Consider the following 18,836-nt stretch of genomic DNA (forward strand, 5'->3'; position numbering starts at 1 on the left):
GCTGCACGGTGGCATTGTGGGTGAAATTTGAGATTTGTAAGCTTGTCGCTGGTGGGACTATAGCAAGGATTTTTAAGGTTGTGTAAAGAGGACATTCTTATTTGTTTAGCGTAGACTTAATCCTTGAGCACAAGTAAGCGTTACATGCTGTTAGCTTATTTTACTGGTGAATGTATTTTAGGCCTTTTCTTATAGATGTGTCCTTGTTGGATTACAATTTGCCATGATTACTGGTGTAAAACGTGTAATTTTCTCTTTAACTTATGACCATAACATTAATTTATTACAGTATACTCTGTTTGCTACTAAAATATCGACCCGCTGAGAATACACCACCACATAGAAACAAGACATAAGAACAGCGATGTCTAACGGGGACCAGTACGATTTACATATTTCTAATTAGAAAACTTCTAATCGAATTTTGCTTTCTTCCTGATAGTGATTGCCAGTTGGAAAAAAATGTTACACGCAAACTTCCAGTTCGTGTCTCATCCATCCGCATTATGCATTCAGCAAACCAGTTCGCTACGATTTGGACTAGATTAGATAAAGCGAATTCCCTCCGGTAGCTTCACTCCAGCTGGACTAAACAAACCTCCTTAAGGCATTTCAACCAGGTTAAGGATTTCTAAGGTGCGGCAGAAAAAAAGCTCTTCATTATGCATCTACCTAACCATTGCTTCCAAGCGTCGGCACTGTGCGACCAGCGGCCAATTGGCGGGCCAAAGGGACCGGCATGCGCTATAATAAAGACCAAAAATGAAACAAATGTCAACAGAAGTTATCCGTGGCGCTTAGCATAGATATAGAGACATTACAAAGGGCCTAACGCCGTGTGGTTTACCCGTGGCGATGCGGGAACTAAGATGCTTTTGCAACAATAAAAGAAAACTCTTGGCTCCCCCGTGGAGAGACATTATGCAAAGCGGCCGGGAAAGCTCCAACCGAAAGAACGAACGAACGATTATGGCCGAGGTTGTTGCGATGGTACGACGATACTGCTTTATTGTTCACACCTCGAACCCTTCAAACGTGTGGGGCAGTCGTGGATCCACAGCACGCTGTAATTCTGCGAAGGGAATCGTTTTGTTTTTATGGCAAAACTCGTTGGCAAACTCTTTAAGGCGACACGCCACTGCCGTAACGCTTCGGGAAGTGGTCCGCACTCCGGGAAGCTTGTCCACGGCGGTTCCAATCGGCCGACCGTATCATTCATCCGGTCGGGAGGTCCTTTCGCAATGAGATGCAAATCGAATTCCAACCCCGTAATGTCTTTATTTTCTCTTCCGCCTGTTTGGTACAGCTAGCTCGTATTGTATGTCTTCTTCGAGTATGAATAAAAGAGAAAAGGATTAAAGATACACCACGCAGCTGGTGGGAGGATAGCATTTTCCCCCTCCCATCAGCTTGCATGCGATGGACTTGGCTGGCGGTGTAGGAAACACAGACAGCTAATTCATACAACAGTCAAGATAAGAACGTAAGTCATGCTACCATTTTACTCCCTCGTTTTCATACACTGCTAACGTTTGCTACTATTATTATCGCTATCGGGAAACGTCATGTCCCGCGGTTTAATAAGACACGCCATATCAGCCAGGCGTGACCTATCGGGACCGAGGGACCTCCACCGTCAGGCCTGTCAGTGCATCAAATTGGCAATAAATAAAGGTGTGCGCTGTAATAATTTCCCTTGGTTTATAAAGCCAAGGAGGGCAAGGAGCGGGCCGTGAGAGGGGGCAGATACGAGGAAAAGCATGGAGTGCAGAAAATTAAAACACTGGACGACCAGACCTGCTAGCTAAAGCATAATCTCGACGGGCTCGATGGGTGGTGTAGTCGCCAGAGCGTGAATCATAATGTGTGTCCAAGGTGTTTTGGTTTTACAGGGTGTTGCGAAAAGGGAAATTATTCACTTTAGTAAAAAAAAGTTTTTGTTATCCCAGAAGAACGGTATGTTTTAGTAATCGTGTACAGCAATATTTTGAAGACTTTAAAAATGTTTTCCATCCGTTTGATTTTCTTCTTCAATGTCACATAATCCTCGTCTCGTAGTCCTGAACGAATTTTATCAGGCTGGGCTTTGTTTGTTTTATATGAACTTAGCATAGGCGAATCTTATAAGGAGTACTAGGTTCTATTTATTTGTAATTTATCAAAAACTAATAAGATGGAAGTGTTACTTGTCAAAAAAGCCATCACAAGTGAGACAGTACGTTTACTTGGCCAACATCATCATAGATATGTCACATAATATCGCAACTGTTTAAATCCTGCCTTTTAATTTTCCACTCTGACACACCCTGTGCCAGTGATAGGCTTGATGGTAATTTTTTTCCTCACCCACTGTGCACATACACCCATTTTTTCCGTGCACGTTATCCGTCCGTCCCGTAGGATTATATAGGAAGAGTCCGTTTTTTATTGCTATATCGTGCATATTTTGCCGACCTTACATCCTTCATTTTAATGTTCGTAAGCTGGCTAATAGGTGTCTGAAGAAGAGCTGTATGCCGTAGGGTTTCGCTCGCGCGGCAAGGCCGCTTTAGTGCGGTGTTCGGTGTCCTTGGACCACGGATCCACGGTCGCCAATATTTGCTTCGGTTAAAAATGAGTTCCGGTTGACTTTTGAAGTATGGGTTTTTGGCCACCTTCGTTACTTGTTGTCGCGGACCCGCTTCTGTATTGGTGTATTATATTTTTACATTCACCTACCGGTTGATTGATGGTTTGTGTTTCGGGTAGCTTACGATTGATTTTATTGCTTTTTTGAGTGTGGCAATACGATCCACGAGGAGCGTTTTTTTCTTGTTTTATATTTTTGCTGACGGTTTCGAAAAAGTATAAAATCCGGGAAAGAGAAAAAATCGCTTTTATCGAGAGTCAAAAAGTGAACCTTTTTTTGAAAAAAAAAAAATCATTTGAACATATTTTTTGCACCGAAAAATGGAGGCGAAAGAAAATGATTACGCAACGAGCACAGTTCCGCAAGGCTGCGGACAAACAACAGAGACAAGATATGAGAGTAAGTGGACACGATTCGTCTCCCGACCCGATAAAAAAGGGAGATCCTTTCGTTTACGAAACCGATACCGGGTTGATTGTACGGTTGGGTTAGGTATAGCGCATAAAGGATCACCTTCGTGACATACGCATAATACTTTTCGTTGAGAATAAGGCATGATAAGGATATGGCATCCTTTCTCATAAAAATGCACCGCTGGTTTTCTGTCAAATTCGGCCGGATGCTTGCGTTGCAAGATCTATTTTTTGGGGTTTTCACTCGTCATTTTCAGCATCATCATCAGCAGCAGCAGCAGGTGGCCAAACCAGGTGAAATTGAGATGAGTAAGAACATTCTTTTTTCACCTTCCACAAGCCCCTTTTTGATGTCCCTATGCTACCTACCACATGCCGACTTAACATGCATTATGAGCGAGCGAGATTATTTGTGTCCACACGATCACGGATCGGTTTTTCATGATGAAAGTTTTGACATGACATTCGCAGCACATGACGCAGCAGAAAGCACAGCGTGTTTGGGACTTCGGGGAGGTTGCCCGGGGCGGGTTGTCTCGCCACGAGTGCAGATGATGAGTTTTCCGAGAAAGAAAACTGAATCGTCGTCCCCCACTTTGAAGTTTTATCCAAGAAAGTCAAGAACAGGCGATGAAAAGATACACGCAGAGAGACCGGAAAGATGGTTCCAGCATGTGATGTGATTTGCAGAGAAAAGAAAATCCACACACACACACACCATCAGATAGACATACATATTTTGGAAGTGACCTGTTTGTTGGAAGCTTCACGACGGAAGGCGACTTTTAGTCGCATTGATGATTTATGAACTCTACTTCGGGGACCGTGCGACTTCATAGAAGAGCGAGGGAGAAAAAGAACGTAAAACAGAGAAATTGAGAGAAAGAGGGGTCAGTCCTATCTTATCTTTGTCTTTCGAGAAGAGTCCAAAAATGATTGCTCACTTTGCTTGGTGTGATCATGTAGGTTTTGTTTGTCCAAATACCAGACCATTCCATATTTTGTAGAATAAAGTGGACTCCTTTAAAAGAAGATTTTTATTTCTCACTATCACCTTGCAATATGCATGGTATTAAAATAATTGTTTCCTCTTGAAAAGTTTTCTCTGCAAAGTGTGTATAAAATGTTATATAAAATATCCCAAAACGTTCAGCCAATAAAACAGCTCGAAACAAAATATACTCCACACAAACCACGCTGAATGGCATCGATCAGAATGTGTGCCAACTTTTCCATTACCGACGCTAAGAAAATGCACGAAAGATAAATGGTTTGTCACTTTTCATCTCTCCCAAGCTCAAGAGTGTATCCGATAAGGGACTCATTTTCGTGCACATTCGGGGCACGATAAGCCGGGTTCAAAATGTGACAAAGATAAAAGCATCGGCGCGAGCACCATCGGTCGGACCATTATCATAGCGGAAATTGGAACAGTTCCGGTGTGTCCTTTGCAGAGCAAAAAGCAGGTCCATCAGGCCAGGCGAGGGATCCGGAATGGGGACCGGGAAACTCTACACGAAGCATTACATGGGGCTGTAATGTAACGCGCGCCGGTTCCGATGTACTCCCAGTTGGCACATCGTAAAAGCTCATTAAAAGCTTCACCGAGCACCCTGAGCCTAGACGAGTCCGGAGAGCGGCCGTGGAACAGCTGGCAGCCACATGAAGGTTCGTTCGAAGATGCTTATTGCACCCGTGAGACATCCGGGCGATGAGATTCCGGCATTCGGGAGGCATAGCAGCCGTGCGTCATGGCGGGTTTCTCGATGCTCGACGAGAACCGGTCCCAAGTACGGTCGAGGTTTGCCGAATTGTGATATAATTAAGAGTTGGTAGGCGTTTGTGGGGAAACCGCCGGGCGAGTGGGGGGGGGGGGGGGGGGCGTTGAAGCGCCAGGCCAAAAATCTGGCCAGCTTGTCTAGCAGGACTTTTCGATCGAGGGCGTAGGGCATTACTACAGGGCAGAAATGGAAGCCATTCGTGTAAGTGAAGCGCGAAGCCTATCTTGAGTGTAATCTTCACTGACGTCAGCCGATGATAGGATGGGGAAAGATTGTTAATTATAATGAAATCCCCTTTTCGAGGAATACGGAAAGCGCTGTGGCAGGCGATTGGCTTTCGATAACAGGATAATGCTGGATAACGAGAATTGTGAAGCTTTGGCGTGACTTTTCTGTTTTCTATTTTTGCTAATAAAATTCCGAAATTAATAAAGTGGACCTCATTTTTAAAGGACAAACTAAAAGTTGTTCAACAAAAACTCCAACAAAAGACACTGAGTTTGCATAACAAACCGGCACCGCTTGATAGGGAGCATGAGTGGACAAATCATGAAGTTAATTTTATTTTGTACACACCATCACCAAACTTTGCGTTTCCAGCTGCAACTAGCCGTCACCCGTCGACACTTTGCAAACGAACGACAGTTTGAGCGTGCAGTTTTTCTCACTTCTTCTTTCGGTGCAAATCAGTCCAACGGCTGAGGAGAGAAAAACTATGAAAAAGTTAGCTTCACTCAAGCACGTTGAGCTGCGACACGATAGTTTATGGGGTGGTTGGGGTGCAGCTCCACGCTGGCACGTCGGGTGGGAATGAGAGTGGGTTTTTGTTGCTTTGTTTTTGTTATTTTGCGTTTCACCAAGCAGTTCGACAAGAAAAGAAGGAGTTTGAGTTGTTTTTGTTTGTGTGTTTTGCAGCTAATGGTGCATATTTTCGGGTTGTTGATTTGAAGTGATATTAAAATTGAACCAAAGAAGCAAGACGATGAGATAGAGCGGAAGCGTGTTGTGAAGCTGGTTTCCCCTTTCTTGAAAGATGCATTGTTTAGTTTGCTTTTTATCGGACGAATGAGCAGTAGACAGGGTTGATGTTGAGTCTGAAATTCTCTGTACATTGCTTAGAAAAATGTTCATTTTATTCAAAAATTGTTTGAATATAAAATATTTGCGGCATTCTGTGGAAGCGCTTACAAGCTCAAATCAGTAATGCTCTAAATTTTGTAATTAAATAATATCAAAAGCTTCAGTTCTCTTCACACTAACCCACCACCAAAACGTCACCAATCAGCTGTGGTAGAAAATCTAATTGACCGAAAAACGATGCAGCGATTTGACAGAAGCGAAAGCACCCGGTATCAGCAACAGCACCCCACATCCAGAAACACCATCCACGGCCCATCGACTCCATGTCGCTTCCGCGTAGCTTAGCGCGAACGGTCGAACCGTCGCTGGACTGTGGTTTGCTGCTAACAAGCGTTTTCCATTACGGTGTGTCCGGTGGAAGGTGAACGGAGTGCGGGAGAGTGGTTTGATTTTTGGTGCTACACCACGCAACAACTAGCCGGATGAATAGCAAATGGTGTTTTACTTCGTGATGGGCGTTGGATTGACGATTAAATGTTTAATGGCATGAAATTGATGCCGTACCAGCGGTTCCAACAATCCAGCTGCCATCACGCTATCAAGCACGGTACTGTTCTCGGCAGGCTTATCTGGATTAGTTCTGACGGTTAATTCGAAGGAATTAATGAGCGTGTCGATTCCGGGGTGTGGCAAACAATTGACGAGTAATTAGTTTTTTATTTAAATTTATATGTAGCATCCAGATAGAGTTTAATAAAACAAAGGAGAAAATTTACATGTCAAAAACATAAATTATGCTAAATATTAAAGAAATATTGGCAATCGATACTTTAATCGGAAATATTAGTTTGTTATAAATCAAATATGAGGAAAATCAAATTATAAAATCAATTTAAAAGCGTACTCACACAATACGCTCAAGTCCATTAAAGTTAGCTCATTTATCAAAAACTCTTATTGCTTCGAATCCTTTCATGTTGAACGGACGTTGGCAAGGGATTGCCGTTGATTCGCTTCATCCTTCGATTACCATAAAACCAATTGCTTCCCGATTTCGTTCAACCAGTTAGCCATCAGAATCGATTGACCGATCATTATCGTAAAAAAGAAGCTAATCCAGAAAGCAAAATCTCAACGCTCGCTCAAGTGGGTGAATGAAGTGGGTCCGAACGATGCGATCACGAACTTGTTCATTTTTCTGTCCTCGTATACACGGGCCTGACAGTACCACAGAAAAAAGAAAAGAGAAAAAGAATGCTTCGTTTCGTTCTATTTTTTTGTTTCACTGAAAATCATTCGAACCGTACATTCGGATCCAGAGCAAAAGTTTTAAGGCTTCTTGAGCCGTGCGTCCTCCTACGTCCTGGTGGCGTTGACTGTTGTCTGACGACAAAGCGAAAGGGAAAACCAAACCAACTGGAAACTACTTCTCGCGGGCTTCCTGATCCGGGTCGATTCGTGCGGGTTCGGCGTCGCTGAAAGTCATATCGATTCCTGTTCTATTTCACCGAGTTTGTTTTTTGTGTGGGTGTGTGTGTTTCGGGACCTGGTCGCTTGCAAGTACAAATCGACGAGTGTCTTGTGTCAATTTTCCCATTTTCCCCGCAACCGAGGGTTCAATGGCACAAAAATGGGAGTGGAAAGTGAAGCAAAAACACTTAGCAAATCGAGAAACGAAGCTATAGGAGAAGGATGTACACACACCCAAACCACACTTAAATCCAAGCTGAACTTAGCCCTGAACCTTGTTTGGCGCGAGGTGTGAGTGAAAGTGACGTAAAATCGGAAAAATGGTAGCCGGCAAACAGTGGACGAGCAAACTTTTGCCCCGGTGCAAACAGCCACGGATGGCAATGTTTGAAAAATGGTACAGAGATTATTTGGGAAGCTAAAACAGGCGAGGAAACAAATAATGCTGAGAGTGTATGTGCTCTGGATTTTTGTTTTTTGTTAGAGAAGAACTTTTTTGATTGTCACCGCCAATGTTCGATGGAAAAAATGGTGTCGGTCGGTTCCGTCGGGGTCCCGGATGCCAGGCCGAGGTTCGTGTCGATTGTGGAAGGCTTCATCAATTTGTAAGCCACGAATACTTGCGATTGCAACCAGCAGATCTGTCGAAACGAATCCATCCGATGGAAATTGTTCGGAATGAAAAATAGGGATGGAATACCCCGTGTCCCACAGTAGGAATGCTGCTTTCCAATTTTCGACGGAACACAGCTTGAAGAAGCAATTTGATCTGATTGAATTTCTTAGCCACATGGTACACGGGGCGACCGCAACTATTGACATTACGTATGCGGTAGGAGTTTGTACAATTTAGACATTTGTTTTCGCCCGACTGAATCGACGCTCGCACGTGGCAGTATCGAATGTGATCGTTTGCGTTTTCCGGCTAGAATTGAAAGCGGTCCGGTCGGTGGGTGCAGTGACCCGGAACAAAGTGCGCCATTTTCTCGTGTTGAGTAAAGTCTCGCCCCGTTTGATGGAAGTGGTGTAAGTTACTTCATTAAGAATCATCTGCCCTCGCTACTGGGCGTGTTGGACGCCGCTGTTGTTTACTTAGGATGGCGTACATTTACCCGAGGATTCAATCTTACCGGAGTTGCCTCTGTCCAGATAAGGGAACCTTACCTTTGTGATGGATGTTGGAGGTGACGGCCGAAACCACACAACGCCCAATGTAGTAGCGTGGCCCGTAAATATTTGATCGGCACGCCGGTCCGTATTCACTTAAGGCGCTGCCGTTGGAAGGAGAAAGCTTTCGTTCTAGGTGACCATTTGTGCCCTCAGCATCGGCTTCCTATTGCTTCATTTGTTGTGAATAATTTAGAAAATCATTCCCAGCTCTTGCAGCTTCTTCCCCAAACAGACTCCAGCCGAGGATAAGCACATCGAAAGGAAACAATCAACCTCCCGTTTTGGGTTGGATTGCCTGCGATGAAAAGCGCTCGGCCACATTGTGGAAGGATGGAAAATTAATGATGCCTCAAGCTCCGGGGGCTAAGTGTGCCCGGGTTATCGTGGCCGTTTGCTGGACGATCTTTCGTTTTGAGGTATCATTTTTTAAAAGCAACCAAGCGGTAAGTGATTTCTCGGCGGTGCCTCCGGTGTGTGGTTGATTGATTACTTATTGGTTTGTTAGATTTTAAAGCGAGCACCAAAACAATGCATTGCCCGAGTTAGAATCCGTTGTGCGGTGAGCTTGAAAATTGAATGTTATTTCATTTGGAAGATCGAATCTAGTGGGATGGGAGTGGGTTTCGCTGAAATCGTAAATGTTTATTGCCATGCTGCGAGATTTGAATGTAGGGTTCTTTTTTTGTATGTGTGCTATTTTAACTCCTTCTGGAGAGGACGATTGGATTGTAAAGTTGATGAAAATCTGGAGCAGTGATTCGCGTCTTAATTGGTTTCTGCCATCGACAACCGGAATCAAGGGTTGTAAAAGTGACAAGTTGGATAATTTATTGACAGATCGTTTCCCGTGCTGTCCCGAGCGCTCGCCTGTCGTGGAAGAGATGTTTTATGGTACTATCATGATGCTGTTTTTACTATTTCAACGCAAGATTGAGTGCAATAGCAAGATGATATTTCAATATTGGAGGAAACATGTTGAACAGATGGAGATGCGGCTATAAAATGTGGTGCGTAAAAAAGTTTACGAATCATCGATAAAATATGAGTAGATCATTAGTGTGTTTCAATTGAAGATAAAGAAAAATAGTATCAAAATTTTGAAAGTTTAATGGAGGCGCCTGGTAGCTCACGGTACTTGCTGTAGTTGCATTGAGGCACCTGGTTTTTCATCTTACTGTTTCGTCTTCTGCAACACAAAAAATATATCCTGGATGTAGTTTACTGCTTGATTACAAGCAAAATCAGCAACTATAAATACCAATTATGAATTTCACAAGAGAATGAAACATAAACAATGCATGTTTTTCACCCAAAGGAAACCGAACAACTTGTGAAATGCATACACAAACCATCAGCACAGACTTAATGCGATGATTTGCTGCCACGAGTACAATTGAGCGTTCCCGGTACAACCTTCTTACATCGGGGTCAAACGAAGCAGCCCAGTTGTGAGCAGCTAGTTGCAAATCTGTTTATTTGCGCCCTGAGAATTCCATTTCCCATCCATGCCCGTACCCCTAGCAAGGCAAAGATACTGAAAGGGCTCAACGTACAAAAGAAACATCGGAAAGCTTTCTAGCAGAAAGCTGCCGCCTCATAACCCCCCACTCAGAACGATAGTGTTGTTAACCCAAATAGCAACATCACGAGGCGAGGGCGTACAACGATGGGATGATAGTTTGGATAATGCCATCGTATCTCGTACATGTTATTCGCATCCAGGTCAGTGCCTTCGGTGATTGGTGTTTGCTTCCGGGCCATGCACGGATCGCACAAAAGCCGAAACATGGAAGAAAGCTTCCATTCTTGGCCCGGACATTGTTGTGCCTGCCGGTGCCGGATACTTTGCTGCTCCTGCTGCTGACCTTCCGATTCTGCCGAAGAAGAAAACACTCGGAAACGGAGCAAAAATTACACCGAAAACCCGTCCGCCACTGGACGGAAGGAATTATCGCAATGGGATGTAACGTGCTGCCCGGTCCGTTCGGACGTTAGACGATTTATGATTGAATGAAGGTGCACGAGAGGTGCTCGAGAAGCGATAGCGACACAGCGACCATAGTACAGGCTGCAGTAAAAATGGCAGGAAATGAAGTGCCGAAAGCGAACGAGTCCCGTAAGGCTCGTGCATGTCGAGAGCATGACTTGAACCGTGCCGTGTCCAAAATCGTAACAAGAATGGCATCTGTTGCTGGTTTTTTGTGGTGTTTTTGTTGCGTTTTTTTTTGCTCTCGCTACTATCAAACGTGAGTGTGTGGATAGCATTTTTTGTTGTATTTTATTTTCTATTTCTATATTGTTTGATAGGTTGTTGCGCTGAGCAGACGGGTATCGATACAGTTCCGGAGGATATTTTCGTTCGTTTCGTGTTGCCAACAGTGTACGGTTTGGAGCACCGTTTGAGCACCGTATCACTAGGATCCCGAGGAACCATGGAAGTAAACGATAAACTAACGAGCTCTTCCAGCGCCGTTTGCAACCTGGCTGCTTATGATGTTCGTCGTGCAAATAGAGATATCTGTTTTCGATTCGAATGGAGTTGTGTTTTAAGTGTAGGGAGGTGACGTGTATCTCGGTCGAGCAGGTAGCATTCGAAATGGATTGTAAACATCATTAACGGGGCCACGTTTGCTTTGCAATTTTCGTTTTGCTGAGCATATTTATTTGAATTGCTTTTTGAATTATGAAAGTACTCTCATAATACTAGCGTGGAGTTGATCATAATTACTTTTTATTTATATAGCTTAAATTGAATGCAGAGGTTACATTGATTCACTTATCGATCTGTCTGAAATCATTTTGGTGAATCAATATTCCGCAGATGATATTCCACTTAATACAGAATACCTTAATCTTCACATTGACTTTTTAACGATTTATGATGTTCAAATTGATCAATTTCTCAAGAGGCACACATGCATATAGGATTTAAAATTGAACATCACTTCGCATACGAGTCTGTCTACCTATTTATAATGGTCCAATAATGTATAAAGTGAGTTAAAACAAACAGCGAAAATCTTTACACCAAATTTATGACGTCAATCACTTAGAATATTCCATTAAGCTACCTTGAATGAGCCTCCGAGAGCTTCGGCGCTCTCGATGGGCCCATTTTGCAGCAGGTTTTCCATTTGACTTATCGCGCATGTAGCCAGCCCATATATGGCCGCTTCACATACATCCATTTGCGGGCTCATTGTTTATGGGCCCCTCGCTCACTTCCCCTTTTCCCCATATCTTCCTTCCTGTTTCCCTTCCATCACATGAAATCGACCGATGAATCCCGGGGAAATATTTTCCCACTTTTCTTTCCTCTGTTTGCCTTCATTCCATGCTGTCCATATTTTCTTTCTTGCTTGCCTACCCCCCCCCCCCCGCCATCCCAGATCGGGTGCGGATCTTTTGCCCGTGTGCCGGGATTGATAACGGTTGATTGGATCGTTTCGGTGCGTATCGGCAGGTTTTATGAGTAGCAAATAAATTGAATCGTTAAAAGGTCACATGGTTACCCCAGGGCGACGACGGACACCGCAGACTCGCATCGGGTCCGGACGCGTTCGCAAACGCTGGCAGTTAGCCGCAACAAAGCGAAGACGCTCGAAAGGTTCATTACGATGGGGACAGGGTTGGTTCTTGCAGGTGGGTGAGAATGGCGCACCCTTAGCAGGGCGAATGTAGTAAAGCATTAGTTTAGGGAAATGTTTTCGATCTAAATGTTTTTTTGCACGGTTCGAGGGTTTAAGAATTAATCTTGAAAAAAAATCTAGTTATGCATCCCGAAAGTAGGAGGAAACTAAATATTGATTAGAAAAAGGTATTTTATTGGTAGAATATTAGATTGAAAAAAGAGGTGTAGCTCGGTGCAAAGTCCATGCCATTCGATTATTAATTTCTTCCAACACGGTAATATTGCTGTGGTTTATTGCATAATTTAAAGCGTTTTGACATGATTTAAACTTTCGCAACTATTCAAAGTGTACTAAGAATCGTTTCCGTTATAGGCAATAATCTATAAAATGGTAGCTTCACGCTGTGTGAACATTTCTTAACGTAATATATCAGAAATTTTTATTACACTTCGCACTTTGAAAAGCAAAATCGCACTTGCACGTCTGGTAATACACGTACAGATAAATCAATTTCGTTCATAATTCATGGGAAAATGCGTAACACATACATAGGCTCTCACAGTCACACGGCAAACATGACGCCACACGTCTCGACGTGCTTCCAAGGGAAGCCAAACGGTAAACACATTCTGTGGTAACGCTTTGTGACATTTACAAACGTTACAGCACCATCGTACGGTTAGCGAGTGCAATTGTGTTTCGTGGAGTTTCATAAAAAAGACGCAAATCAACAACTCAAATCGATAACAACCCGGGGGAGGGGAAAAAAGACGGCACGAAGCCGCAATGAACCGGAAGCTTGTAATATGTTGGCATGGTATGTGGCATGGAATGCGAAAGCGTGGGAAGATGGTTGGGACAATTTTATGTGTGCCCGTACCACATGCCACAGTAGTCGTTCTGGTTTGACGCTGAAGCAACACAACATGGGTGGCAGAGATTTTTATCAACCCATCTTCCAGTCCTGGCATCCCCTCTTCCCCTCCCTTGTAACCCATCGCTTCAATTCCATCCCGATCGAGGGAATGAACCGGCGTACAGGAGACAGATTGTCTCGAAAAACAACGCCATTTATCAGGCGAACGGCACACGGCACCGACAAAATTCCAGACATACAAGTTCATGCTCGCTGTATGGTACCCGCGATTCCTTGATGTCGCATATAAAGAGCTCATGGGGCTCCCGCACACGGTTCACGGATTATATCGGGCGCGATAAAATAATCGCACTATTTGCCTAGATGAGGTGCCATGATGCTTTCGAAGGTTATGATGGCAAACAGGCCAGCCGAGGAAGAAGACGAAAACGCAACAGCATATTGTTGGCGAAAACACAACACAACATTCTCCGTTTGGCAAGAAAAGCAGCAGGGCCAAGCGGTTCGAGAATGGAAGCTTTTCGGAACACAAAGTTTCGGATGAATTGAATCGTTCTGTTTGTGTGGCAAATTCGCAGCAAACATGTTCATCGCTCGGTCGGGCTGTGTTTGCTGGTGGGTGCGTTAAATAATAAACTTTCCAGCCAGCCTGTGTTTTGACCAACGGCGTACACTCGGACGTTTCGGTATGCGCCTTCCATTCCGAAAAAGCCAGCGAACGGCGTGTGTAGGTTTCGCCTTTTCTGCTCGCCACTACGGCCGCTACCCTAAATTGCACAATTTGCTGCGGAAAAGCGTTCTCCATCCGGACGCGTCGGACGTGTTGCTTTGGCGAAGAATTATTTGCTTTTCATAATGGGAGCGCTTGGGAAGCAACAGTGTCCGCCTTCTGGGCGGCGGAAGGAATTGTTGCGTTCGCGCATAATAAGAGTTTTCCATCTTTCAGTGCGGAAAAGAAAGAAAAGGCAGACAAACATGGAAGTAGCAGGATGAAAATGAAAGCTAAACTTTCTTCACTAAATGAAAGTCCGTAAACACACAGACGCAGGAAAAAAAAGCTCGTGCCCATAATACCTGAGTGTTTTTGTTCATTCAACACAGCCGGATACACTCGGTCTTAACGCTCGAAGGCGTTCCTCGAGGGCTAAGCGTGATGACGTCCGAGCAGCATAAAAAATGCCAACGAAAACGAACGCCAAGAGGTGTCAATTGATTATGCGCTCGTGAAGCGTCCAGCGAGGGTCAGAGCGAAAGGTGACGGTGGGTTATGAAATGATCATAAACACTCCTGTCTACCTGCAGAAAGCAGCTTTCATCGCCAAGATCCGAAGCGTCTCGGTGACCGTGGTACGGTGATATGGCAACGGTTTTTTAATTTAATTTTTCACACTTCCTTTTGCTGGTAGCTTTCTGCGAGGAAAAATGTGACTGAATTTGCAGTTATGCTCGTTTTACTGATGCATAATGATGGTTGAGGTGGATGATGCTTTCGTCGAGAGGATCAGAAAGGTCTGAAGATTGTGTCCTACAAGGAAACATTCGACGAATGAGTTGTAATTGGATCATTGTACAATTTTAAGGTTTTTTAAAGAACATTCAACAAGTGTATTGGCGAAAGAAACGATAAACATTTTGCTTAGAAATGTTTAACTCATATTTCCTTCGCCCTTTTTGGATGCATCCAATACACGTGCCAACACAATGGAAAATATTCAGCACGACAATATTAACATTCCGTGCCCTGTTCGCAATGTGCACTATTCGTGTCGTTCGCCTTCGGCACGCTGAGCATTTCCCATTTTCCCACCAGCACCGTTGTGATTTAATGATGTGGCCATTATCTAACGATCATTAACTACGTTGCTGCATTCCATGCACACTGTACCGCCGAGAACCGTTTGGGCTGGCTGGGGAAAGAAATTTTCCCCGAAACACACCACCCTAAACCGTTTCACAGTTTTTGATTCGTAAGCTTGCCAGCAGAGAAACAGCTGCAAAAAAGTACCCACAATGCGAGGAAAATTTCGTAGCCGAATAGCATTCGACCACAGCAACCGCCTCAACGACAAGCGGAAACACGGCCACAGCTTAATTTCCCCTCTGCCAGGGAATTAAGGAACGGCGGAAAGTTCGCCCATCGCCGCCACCACACAGTGGGGTAACTTTAGCGTTATCGTGCGGTGATTCTTGATTCTCGCAAAGTACGCGAGAGTACTTTAAAATCGAATTAGTGCAACCTCGGGCTCCGGGATTTATAGCAGCTCTACCCTGCCAAGGCGTCAGGCTGATGACGCTGATGATGAGAAACGATGAAATAAAGCATCGTAAAGATAGTTATATTTGCTTTACATCGCAAACCACGGACCAGTGTGTGTGTGTGTGTGTGTGTGTGTGTGTGGTGGTAGTGTTGGAATAAATTTCCATCTCTTTACAAAAAAAAAAATCCTCACCCGATCGATGTAGGCCCTTACCCCGATGGAAAGTGGCGAAAAGAAGGCAATTTTCTTGCCTATGCTCTGGTCTGGCTTTCTGTCTCTTCGCAACCCCCTTGGGAGGTTGCCGAAGAACCACATTACTACCACCACCAGTAACAATAAAAACAACAACAAAAACAACAAAGCACTCTTGCCACTCCGAACGGGACGAAGATGCTTCCTTTGCCCGTGAAACACTAACACACACATACACACACAAATGCTCTATAGGACGGAGTGTGGGTGGATCAACTGATAACGGGATGGCACCAATACTATGCAGCTGGCAACGTTTGAGACGCGTACCGACACGCACACCCACTCACAGGGCGGTTGATGTGCAAAATCAGGCGCATCCTCCGCGCGCGCTCTCGGTTTACTCGGAAGGAACCTGCTGGCGAGGCGCGTCGTTACTAACATCGTCGTAACGCACGACGAGATGATTACATTTCAACCCCGCGGTGAGAGATTCCCTATAACGCGGGTTGGTTAAAGGTAATCGAGAGAAAGAGAGAGAGAGAGAAAGAGAGCGAGCATTTCACAAACGAATAAAAGAGGACTGCAAATATTGTTGAAGGAGAACGCTTTGAATAAAATCCCTGATGTACGCGACGCGTTGGTGAGAGTGCGAATCGTGTTGGGAGAACTCCTGACCTGACGTGGGTGGGTCATAAAATGGATAAAAATCTACACTCTTGAGCCATGATTGCTACTATTGCATTTTTTATAGTACTAATTGTTAATCTACTACCGCCTGTTCTTTCTTCACTATGGTGGGGAACTCATACACTAGTGTGCCTTACCAACCGAGATACCATGCTGAAGGTGGAAAAATAAATTACCGATGCAAAATTCCCGGCATAGGGCCCGATTGGAGCACAGGCCACAGGTAGTGTCTATAGTGAGCTACCTTTTCTCACACTCATCCTCACACACACACGCATCCGTACACAGTGTGGAAGGTGTATGGGTAGCTCATACATGTTCCAGCGTGCCGTCTATTTATAGATAGCTGACTCTAACCGCACACGGGCAGGACCTTCGGTGCATCCTTGAAACGTGAGCACACCAAAAGATATCTCCCCTTTTTTAAACTAAAATTACCATGCAAGCATTGTAACCTTATATGACTTACTTCGGCTTATCGGTATGACCTCTGGATGATGTTGACGGGTGGAATCGGCACCGTCCTCCTGATGCACAAGGTTAGGGTTGTTTTTAGTGAACCGTTCGCAACAGCCATCCAATCACAAAGACAAACAACTGGTAGCACACACACACGCACGGCGGTTACACGGTAAAGCAGGCGTTAAGCACACCTCCGCCTAAGTAAGGTTAAACACGCGAACGAACTTCAGAAATCAAAAGAAGATAAATGGAGCGTTAGCGGAACGGTAAGCGTTAACCGATCGTGGCACTAATGCAATGGGTGATTTTTTTTTTTGTTATAAGATGCACTGTTGTTTGCGTGGAACTTCACTTTTCACGGGTCACTCATTTCCTTTTTCAAATTTTACCACCATCTTTTCACTCAATGTTTCACCTCGAAAGCAAGCCAACCGATTTTCTTTCAAAAAGTAAAACAGATCGGAAAAATCAATCCTCTATCCAACGCCCCTTACACATATTGAACTACCAACACCTGTGATGCCACAAGCCCGAGTTCGCATCCTCATCCCTTAGCTCATGTTATGATGTGAAGCATTCACTTACAGCACAATCTAACCCCCGGGAGATTCAGGATTTCCTTCCCGAGGACCTAGGAAAATTTTGCTCGCACGCTAGTGAGTAGTTCCTTGCTGCGGGTGTGCTGTTGGCCTACCCATAATGGTAAGCCGATAAGACCGAGCGCAACGTTCAGAAACACGTTCATAAGGGACGGTTTAATTTGTGTGCCTTTATCTCCACACGTCTTTAAGGGCTTTGATAGTACGGAGCACGGGAGCAGCGTTTAAGGGATCAGGTCGAGTACTCTATTACCTGCGGGGTTTACTGGGTGGGTTACTGTGTCAGAGTGGGTATTCCTTTGTATGGGTGTTTTGTATTTGAATGTAAGGTTGAGCCACCAGCTTCAGCAAATGGTGAAATGGACTGTCGTGTTTGAACTGCAGAAAGGAGTTCAGCTACTGAAAGGTTTTACTTTTCGCGATTCCCTTGCGAATCGGCCTTGTTCAACATTAATTCGCTTCAAACGGATACAACTGTTAGTGCTAGTTCGTTTTAATGACTTTTCTTAATCCCTGAAAGACGTGAAAGCAAGCACACCAAAATCTCTCTGCGGACTACTGACGGCAACCTGTCAGCAAAGTATCTCCGAGCTTTGGGGACTTGTGTTCGGATTAATGGTTGCACTCTACCAGATTGTGCACCTTCGGTGTCTTATCGTGCTAACGGTGTCTGGACGAACTGGGACGATAACGCACACATACAACGGTGGAAATCTGAGATCCGAGTGGTGGACACTTGATGGGAATTTTCCATGCACTCTCGTCACGCTTTACACCTGAACGATTTTTCCACTCGAAGCACGGCGCGTATCGGGAACACGTTCGGGTGAAATAAGCAGCTAAAGTAAAACTGATAGTAATCGCACACACTTACACACGCACGCGAATACACGCATCGAGTCCTTCAATTAAATGACCTCAATGGTTTAGTGTACGGAATTTCCCAACACGCCACGCCTGTTGGACGGGAAGAAAATCGGGAAGTTCCCCACAAAAATGCGTAACGCTTTCAACCACCTACAGTCGCTAGCTGGGTTGAGTTTCACTACCTTCACACACATTCCCACGGTTTCACTTTCTTTCTTTCCGGGGTTTTGGGGTGACCGTTTCACTTCTTACCCTCTTGCTCCACCGAAACGCACAACGGCCTTCCCTTTGACGGTTGCCGAATCGAAGCAGTGATGCGAAATCCGTTCCGAACGCCTCGAAGGGTCGTTCTATCCCAGCGTCGATCCTGAAACTGAAGGTCTAACCGCGCGAACCGTCCAGAGCTCACCACTTGATGGAGCCGAACCCCGAAACACTCCAAACGGGGAACGAGAGCGAACCCGTCGCGTGAGTGCAAAAGTTTCTGCTCGCCAAACACTGGTGCTCTTTCGTTCGGCCTGCTGTGCTCACACGGTTGTGCGTTGATGAGCTTTTTCGCGTGAGGTTGCAACCGGGCTACAACAAAGGTAAAATCACGCTTTCCACGTGATAAAGCGGGAGTGTGATTAGGAGAAAGACTGAGCGAGCACACTCACTCACACACACACACTTAGGGATGTATTCTTCTCACCGACAATGGAGAGTAAATCTCTCGC

The 18,836-nt window shown here is 44.8% G+C and overlaps 1 protein-coding gene across 5 annotated transcripts in view; it reads right to left on the reverse strand.

Moving 5' to 3' along the window:
* Positions 1-18,497, reverse strand: part of LOC118505495 (Kv channel-interacting protein 1) — a 30,664-nt gene extending 12,167 nt beyond the window's left edge. The window contains exons 1-2 of one of the 5 annotated variants that reach the window (XM_036041352.1): positions 18,373-18,497; positions 16,662-16,878 (exon numbers count right to left, since the gene is read on the reverse strand). The gene's annotated coding sequence lies outside the window, so the exon portion shown is untranslated. Of the gene's footprint in view, positions 1-16,661; positions 17,094-18,302; positions 18,321-18,372 lie in introns of those variants that run through there. The other 4 variants (XM_036041350.1, XM_036041354.1, XM_036041353.1 and 1 more) reach the window with 4 other exon arrangements.
* Positions 18,498-18,836: the final 339 nt, after the last annotated feature.

The sequence above is a fragment of the Anopheles stephensi genome, chromosome 2 (genome assembly GCF_013141755.1).
Source record: "Anopheles stephensi strain Indian chromosome 2, UCI_ANSTEP_V1.0, whole genome shotgun sequence".
Classification (NCBI taxonomy): Eukaryota; Metazoa; Arthropoda; class Insecta; order Diptera; family Culicidae; genus Anopheles; species Anopheles stephensi.